This window comes from Rhinopithecus bieti, unplaced genomic scaffold (assembly GCF_001698545.2).
Source record: "Rhinopithecus bieti isolate Rb0 unplaced genomic scaffold, ASM169854v2 scaffold_39317, whole genome shotgun sequence".
Classification (NCBI taxonomy): domain Eukaryota; kingdom Metazoa; phylum Chordata; class Mammalia; order Primates; family Cercopithecidae; genus Rhinopithecus; species Rhinopithecus bieti.
Genome location: NW_016816467.1, coordinates 689,743 through 698,792, shown reverse-complemented (window position 1 = coordinate 698,792; position 9,050 = coordinate 689,743). Strand labels below are relative to the sequence as shown.

Here is a 9,050-nt window from a genome sequence, read left to right as displayed (position 1 = left end):
TAAGACATCACCCTGGCAACGACACTACAAATCTCAGAATTAAGGACTTATAATTATGCCAAACATGAGATATACCCGGCATGCCTTAGATTGTATCACAAGTACAAAAAGTAGTGGTTAAACTGTTACCCAATGAGCACTACTCACGGATTTAGCTATTTTAAGACCAGAAAAAAAAGTTTGTGTTCCAAAACCAAATTATTTAGTTAAAATTTTTCTTTCAATTGTTCATCGTTTTTTATTAATGCTCCCGTGGGTCTTTGTACTGAAAACGACATTCTCTAGTTCTTCCAAGTTTGAAAATATTGAATTCTTTCTCATAAAGACCACAGTCTGCAAACTTAGTTCACAAATTCAAAGAACTATGGAATTACTAACTGCATCTTAATTCAGAGTGTCTGATGTTATAAAGCATACAAGTTAAAGTAATGGTATTGAACACTATAAACGTCTGGATAACAAATACTCCAATAAAAATATTTCTCAAGATAATGTGTGCAATAACAAAACTCGCAGAACTTACACATATGCTTAAAGCATCTATTCAAAACTTGATTTTACAATCACTGTAAATGAATAATAAACACATTACATTACTAAATATAAACCCATTCAATGATAATAACCAAAAAGGAAAGCAACTGGGGTGATCACTCCACTCCCATCGCAGCTCTTTTGTGTTATTAAAATTTCCCATTTTGCAACGGACTCAAAGGCAATCTAGACTTCTTAAAACGCAGTGTGGGTTTGGATTACTTTAAATTTATTTCTTGTAACTCAAAGACACAAGTTTTTTAACTTAAAAACATGAATTTTAATCTCAAGATTATGAAGGGTGTACATGTTCAAATACAGGAAACAGATGGGGCCAAAAGCTTCATAAACTTCACATCCTGCATATTTACATCTGTTTACAAGACTTGTGTTTCAAGCAGTCCTGAAGTGAAAAATAGACACAATCTTCAAAGCACAACTGTATTCCTCTCCATATTACACAGAAACTAAAGCCAAGCCTGGAGAGATCTTTATTCAAAATACCAGATTATTATGTGAGATATGACAGCCAGACATAAACTTTGGAATGGTTCACTTAAAAGAAAACCACTTATGGGACATCTACTGTGTGTTGGGTCCTAGGAAGACACAGAAATGCAAAGCCAGTTCTTAACCCCAAATGAGAGCAATGAGCAGAGAAACAGCAGATGCTGGGAGGCCATGATGCCAGGCACTCCCATGTGTCATTTCACTCAACTCTGACACCCGCTGGTTGGTCCCAGTGCCTTCAGCATTTCTCTTCCTGTGAGTTTTCACTTCCCTTTTGTTATATCTTCTTCATCTCGGTTTCCCTTTCCCTTCTCTTTTCATTTCCTTAAAACATCCTAATTTTCCCCACACATCCTCTGAAATAGAAAAATGAGGCACTAAGTGGATGTTCCTTTTGCATACAAAATCTAACTAAGATCAATCCACAGTGATCCCCCTATGGAGCCCATTCATGGCTTCAATATCCCTGCTGCATCATAGTCCACCAGGGGCAATAACTGGGTGCCTGCATGGCTTCTTTATCATCCCTGCTATGGACTCACTTCTTATGAACTTTATTTAAAATGAAATTGAATATGTACAAAGGTCCTTTCTTCCTAGCCCATGCCATGCTATATACCCCAGTGGTCTAAATGTTCCTTTAGTGCCTAAAAATGAACTATCTTCCCCAAAAATCTTATCTCTTAGCAGGCAAAAGATACTCTGTGAAACAATGTCATGTCTTTCATATATGAAAACAATGCTTGACTGCAAAATATGTATGTCGTGATTACTAGTAGAGACAGAGATGTAGTCCCTTCCTTTTTTTCTTACACCCTATGGCTTAATTAATATACGTTACTTGTCTAACCTTGCAAGTAATTGAATTTAGAGCCCCTTCAAATTTTCCATACAGAGTCTTACTACAACCATTAATCTTGCCAACCCTCCAAATTCTTAATGTAACTTGGCTTTAATGACTCAAAAATGTATTTCTTTTCCAAGCCAATTTTTGGAAGTGACTCCAAAGTGCTCACACCTATCTTTTAGGGGAGGGGGAAAAGAATGAAAGGTTGTACTACTTGCTGTGACTCCAAGAAGCCCTGATTACTATTCTAAGTTAGTCTGCCTTTACCAAGTAGAAGCCTCTTCCTTGCTGAGAAGAGAGAACACATACACATATGCAGATACAAGTTTAATCTCTTGTGACCATCCCACTACTATTAGAATCTTCTTTTAAAAATGCCTTTAATATGCCATTTATAAATTAATTTTTAACAAATGATTAAGTCCCTTTCCTTTGGAACTTTTCTTTATTGTTGAGACAAGGTCTCACTCTGTTGTCCAGGCTGGAGTGTACAGCCAGGGCTCACGGCAGCCTTGACCTCGTGGGTTAAGCGATCCTCCCACTTCAGCCTCCCAAGTAGCTGGGACTATGGCATGCACCACCATGCCTGGCTAATTTTGTTTTTATTTTTTGTAAGAAGGAGTCTTGCTATGTTGCCCAGGCTGGTCTCAAACTCCTAGGTTCAAGAATCACTTGAGCGCTGGGATTACAGATGTGCTGTAAAGTGCTGGGATTACAGATGTGAATCACCACTTCCAGTCCTTTGAAACTGTTGACGGAAAATATTTAATAAACTTTGTGCAAGTTTATTGAATGTATTTAAAATGTCCTTGAAAGTCAAAAGTAAATAATAGATTCACTAGTTGCATTAATCAGTTCTCTGAAGAAACAGAGCCAATAAGATATATACATATATATATACATGCAGATCTATTATAAGGAATTGGCTCATACAATTATGCAACTGAAAAGTCCAATGATCTGCTGTATGCAAGTTGGTGACCCAGGGAAACCAATGCTGAAATTCAGTCCAAACCTGAAGGCCTGACAACCAAGAGCACCAAGGGCAGGAAAAGACTGATGTCCCAGTTAAAGCAATCAGGCAGGAAGGGAAAGGAGTTAATTCCTTCTTCCTCTGTCTTTTTGTTCTATTCAAGCCTTGAACAAATTAGATGATACCCAGCGCATTGGGGAGGGAGTTAATTCCTTCTTCATCTGCCTTTTTATTCTATTCAAGCCTTTAACAAATTAGATGATACCCAGCGCATTGGGGAGGGTGGTCTACTTTACTGAGTCCACTGACTCAAATGCCAACCTGATACTATCCAGAAACACCCTCAGAGACACACCCAGGAATAATGTTTAACCTTGGCACCCCATGGTGCAGACAACTTGACACTTAAAATTGACTGTTTCACTGTTTTTAAAACATTCTAAACATAGTAGTTAAAATCTCCTTGCAGTTACCCTGGATGGCATTTCAAAAACAATAGGTCAATTACTGAAGCGACATTTATATGACACCCTTTCCACCACATCCCTGGATCAGTTTAAATCAGAAAATTACAGTTTTTAATCATATCCGAGGAAAATACATATAGCTATAACCTCAGTATTTTCCATAGGTCAGTTTGATATTGCTTAATAATTTGGGTCTATATAAATAAACTATTATGAAAATAGGTGTGACTATATGGCATATCATTGATAGTTTTTATTATCATTATTTCTGGAAAGAATCTAATAATAAAGTGATAATTTGCTCTCACATATAAAAGTTTCCAAAGTTCATTTCCTGCCTTACCACCTAAATATGAATTCTCATTAAGCACTGCCTTGACTCTAAAGCACTGCCTTGACCCTTATTAATCAGGTAGAATTCAAATTAGATGTTATTTTCCCTCCCTAAAACTTGCCTGGCAAAAATTTTCCTATCATGGTAACATTCTTTATAGCTATAACTAGTTAAGAATATTACCACATATCCAAGCAGGGCTGAGGGGCAGAGTTGCCACTCAGGTGGGCCTGGAGAACGGAGTAGACAGAACATCCAGCCAAAGAGGATTCTCAAACCTCCAAATCTAATAGAATTTGCTCTGCCAGGCTTCAGACTTGCCTAGGACCCATAACCCAATTTTTCCATTTGATTTTACCCTTTCGGAATGGACATTTCTACCCTATGCCTGTCCCACTGCTGTATTTTGGAAACAGATCAACTTGTCTGGTTTTTCAGGTTCACAGCTGCAGAGGATTTTTTTCCCCAGGGTGAGTCATTCTCCATATCTCATCCATAATTGATGAAGATGATATTTAGATGATATTTGGGACTTAGAGTTAATGCCAGAATGGTTGGGATAAGGTGAATGTATTTGTCATGTGAAGAGGGCATGAGTTTCAGAGGTAGTGTGAGAGCTCTATGGGTTAAATTACATCTCCTAAAATTCATATGTTGAAGTCCTAACCCCAAGTACTTGAGAATGAGACCTTATTTAGAGACAGGGTCTTTACAGAGATAAGCCAGTTCAAATGAGGTTACTAAAGTGGACCCTAATCCAGTATTACTGGGGCCCTTAGGAAAAGGTGAAATTTAGACACAGAAACACAGATAGAGGAAAGACAATGTGAAGAGACATAGAAAGAGCCACTATCTAAAAGTCAAAAAGAAAGACCTGGAAGAGATTCTTTCCCCAACAGTCCTCAGAAGGAGCCACCTCTCAATATCTTCATTCTGGACTTCCAGCCTCCAGAACCATGAGACAATAGATTTTTGTGGTTTAAGCCACTCCTAAAACTGTAGTGCCTTGTTACAGCAGTCCTGGAAAACTAATAGCACACCATTTAATATTAACACAGAACATTTTACAGAATTAGAAAAATATATTCTAAAACTCATTTGGAACCAAAAAAGAGCCCAAATAACCAAAGCAATCCTAAACAAAAATAACAAAACTGGAGCTATCACATTGCCTGACTTCAAACTACACTCTAAGGCTACAGCAGCCAAAACAGTATGACACTGGTTTAAAACAAACAAACAAACAAACATAGACTAGTTGAACGGAATAGAAAACCTAGAAGTAAACCTACATACCTACAAACATCTGATCTATGACAAAATCAACAAAAGTAAGCATTGAGGAAATGACTCCCTATTCAATAAATGGTGCTGGGATAGCTGGCTAGCCATATGCAGAAGAAACTGGACCCTATCTCTCACCACATATAAAAATTAACTCAAGATGGATAAAAGATTTAAATATAACACTTCCAACTACAAAAATCCTAGAAGAAAACCTAGGAAATACCCTTCTCAACATAGGCTTTGGCAAAGAATTTATGGCTAACTTCCCAAAAACAATTGCAACAAAAAAAATTAACAAGTAGAACCTAATTAAAGAGCTTCTGCACAGCAAAAGAACTTACCAATAGAGTTAACAGAAAGCCTAAAGAATGGGAGAAAATATCTGCAAACTATGCATCACATCTGACACAGTTTTGTTTTTTGTCTCGTTCTGTTGGCCAGGCTGGAGTTCAGTGGCACAATCTTGACTCACTGCAACCTCCTTCTCCTGGGCTCAAGCAATTCTCCTGCCTCAGCCTACTGAGTAGTTGGGATTACAGGTTCCACCACACCCAGCTAATTTTTGTATTTTTAGTAGAGACGGGGTTTCACCATGTTGGCCAGGATGGTCTCAAACTCCTGACCTCAGGTAATCCGCCCACTTTGTCCTCCCAAAGTGCACGGATTACAGGCATGAGCCACCATGCCTGGCCGACACAGTTCTAATATATAGAATCTATAAGGAACTTAAATCAACAAGCAAAAAAAAAAAAAAAAAAATCAAAGTTCAATGAAAAAATGGGCAAAGGATATGAACAGACATTTCTCAAAAGAAGACGTACATACAGCCAAGAAACATATGAAAAATGCTCCACATAACTAATCATCAAAGACATCAAAGAAATGCAAATTAAAACCACAATGAGATACCATCTCACACCAATCAGAATGGCAATTATTCAAAAGTCAAAAACTAACAGATTCTGGCAAAACTGCAGAGGAAAGAGAGCACTTATACACTGTCAGTGGGAGTGCAAACTCATTCAGCTACTATGGAAAGCAGTTTGAAGATTTCCCAAAGTACTTAAAACAGAACTCCCATTCAACCCAGCAATACCACTACTGGGTATACACCCCAAGGAAAATAGTTTATCCTACCAGAAAGACACCTGCACTCATGTGTTCATTGCAGTGCTATTCACAATAGCAAAGACTTGAAATCAACCTAGGTGTCCATCAACATTAGATTGTATAAAGAAAATGTGGTACATATACACCATGGAATACTATACAGCTATAAAAAAGAATGAAATTATGTCTTTTGCAGCAACATGTATGCAGCTGGAGGCCATTATCCTAAGCAAACTAACGCAGTAACAGAAAATCAAATATCACATGGTCTCACTTACAAGTGGAAGCTAAACACTGAATACACATGAGTGTAAAGATGGGAATAATAGACACTGGGGACTACTAGACAGGGGAGAGAGGGAGAAGGATGTGGGCTGAAGACCACCTGTTGATTCTTCAAAGTGACTGTTTTACTTTGTTTTACTATGCTCAATGCCTGAGTGACAGGATCATTGGGATTCCCAAGCCTCGGCATCACATAATATACTCACGTAGCAAACCTGCTCATGTACCCTTTAATCTATAATAACAGTTGAAATTATTTTCTAAAAAATTAACATGAAAACATATTAATTTTTTTTCCACCTTTATTGATATATAATTGACAAATAAATGCTTTTTACATTTGAAGTGCATAGCATGATGTTTTGGTATACAAAGACATTGTGAAATAATTGCCACAGTTAAACTAATTAAATTATTTATCACCTCACAGAGTTAACTTTGTGTGTGTATGTGTGGTAAGAATATTTAAGATCTTAGTAAATTTCAAGTGTACAGTACAGTATTATTAACTATAGGCACCATGTTATACATTAGATCTCTAGAATTTATTAAACCTGCAGAACTGAAACATTGTACCCTTTAACCAACATCTTCCAAAAATATATTAATGTTTAAATGATGACATTTATATGATATTTGAACATCCATTCAATAGCTACTAGTCATATTTTGTAGGTATAATAATAATATACTGTATGATGTAAAATCATATAGTAAGATATTGTTGAAGACACCAATTCTCTTTGAAAACATTTAATGAAGGTAGAATCATATTTCAATAGTCATGTATTTCCTACCCATATTCTGCACTTTTACTATTGATCAAAAGGGGAAACATCACAATGGAATGCTCTGAGAGGATATGCAAAAAAAGAAAAAACTGAGAAGTAATTGTAATTTTATCTAACTGACAAATATACTAACAAGTCATTTTCAGAATTTATCTGAGCTTTCAACTTCAGTGCTAAAGTCATGATTATAATATGGAATGGATCGTATTTTAAGAAAGACAAAAGCTGATCTAGTAAAATTACATAATTCTGCATCAGACAAAACCTGTAGACATCGAAGTGAAATCATTCAGAAACAGGTGGTGATGAAGCATAATGCTGTAATAGAACATTTAAAACAGAAAAAGAGCATGACTCCAGCTGAAAGAGAAGAGAATCAAAGAATGATTGTCTGTAACCAGGTGATAAAGTATATTTTGGATAAGATAGATAAAGAAGAAAAATAGGCAGCAAAAAAACGGAAGCGTGAAGAGAGTGTGGAGCAGAAACGTAGCAAGCAGAATGCCACTAAGCTGTCAGCTCTGCTCTTCAAGCACAAAGAGCAGCTCCGAGCCGAGATCCTGAAGAAGAGAGCACTCCTGGACAAGGATCTTCAAATTGAAGTGCAGGAAGAGCTGAAGAGAGACCTGAAAATTGAGAAAGAAAAAGACCTGATGCAGGTGGCTCAGTCCACAGCAGTAGCTGTACCCTGTCCCCCAGTGACGGCAGCTCCTCCAGCCCCTCCAGCCCCTCCACCTTCACCTCCCCCTCCACCTGCTGTGCAACACACAGTCCTCCTGTCCACGCCCACCTTACCTGCAGCTTCCCAGAAGAGGAAGCGGGAAGAGGAAAAAGACTCAAGCTCAAAGCCCAAGAAAAAGAAAATGATCTCTACTACCTCAAAGGAAACTAAGAAGGACACAAAACTTTACTGTATCTGTAAAACGCCTTATGATGAATCTAAATTTTATATTGGCTGTGATCAGTGTCAGAATTGGTACCATGGGCGCTGCGTTGGCATCTTGCAAAGTGAGGCAGAGCTCACTGATGAGTATGTCTGTCCACAGTGCCAGTCAACAGAGGATGCCATGACAGTGCTCACGCCAGTAACAGAGAAGGATTATGAGGGTTTGAAGAGGGTGCTCCTTTCCTTACAGGCCCATAAGATGGCCTGGCCTTTCCTTGAACCAGTAGATCCTAATGATGCACCAGATTATTATGGTGTTATTAAGGAACCTATGGACCTTGCCACCACGGAAGAAAGAGTACAAAGACGATATTATGAAAAGCTGACAGAATTTGTGGCAGATATGACCAAAATTTTTGATAACTGTTGTTACTACAATCCAAGTGACTCCCCGTTTTACCAGTGTGCAGAAGTTCTTGAATCATTCTTTGTACAGAAATTGAAAGGATTCAAAGCTAGCAGATTGTGATATCTTTAGTCTGAATTTTTAACTGGAATCAGAACTGGATGTTGTGGTCACTCTTTGTTTTATTGTACCTCGTGATTACCTAATTCAAAATTGCCCCCCAAAAAGTCAGATTAGTTAATATAATTTTTTAATGTTAAAGATGTATCATGGTAAAACATTTATTCTAGCAGCCATGTTGAACAATGTATTTACTCTTGGAATACTGTAATTTATCTGCTATTGCAGATAAATAATAATAATATAATAATAATAATTATTTTCACCCTGCTACCCCCTAAAATACTCCGAGCTCACTGCAAAAGCCAAATATTTAAAAAATATATAATATTTGTCTAATAAAGATTACAATATTTTCAGCCAAAAACTGGAACAAATAGAGCATTTACAGAAGCTTACCATTGTGGTGAAAGTGGTATGTGTGTGGTGTGTGTGTGTGTGTTTATTTACATTGATGAGGGGATATAAAGAAAAATATGCTTTAAAAAAAAAAGCAACCT

The 9,050-nt window shown here is 37.3% G+C and overlaps 1 pseudogene across 1 annotated transcript; it reads left to right on the top strand.

The window, feature by feature from the left end:
• The first annotated feature begins 7,335 nt into the window (after positions 1-7,335).
• Positions 7,336-8,639, top strand: LOC108517101 (nucleosome-remodeling factor subunit BPTF pseudogene; annotated as a pseudogene). The gene has a single exon (XR_001882000.1). The product of XR_001882000.1 is annotated as a nucleosome-remodeling factor subunit BPTF pseudogene (transcript).
• Positions 8,640-9,050: the final 411 nt, after the last annotated feature.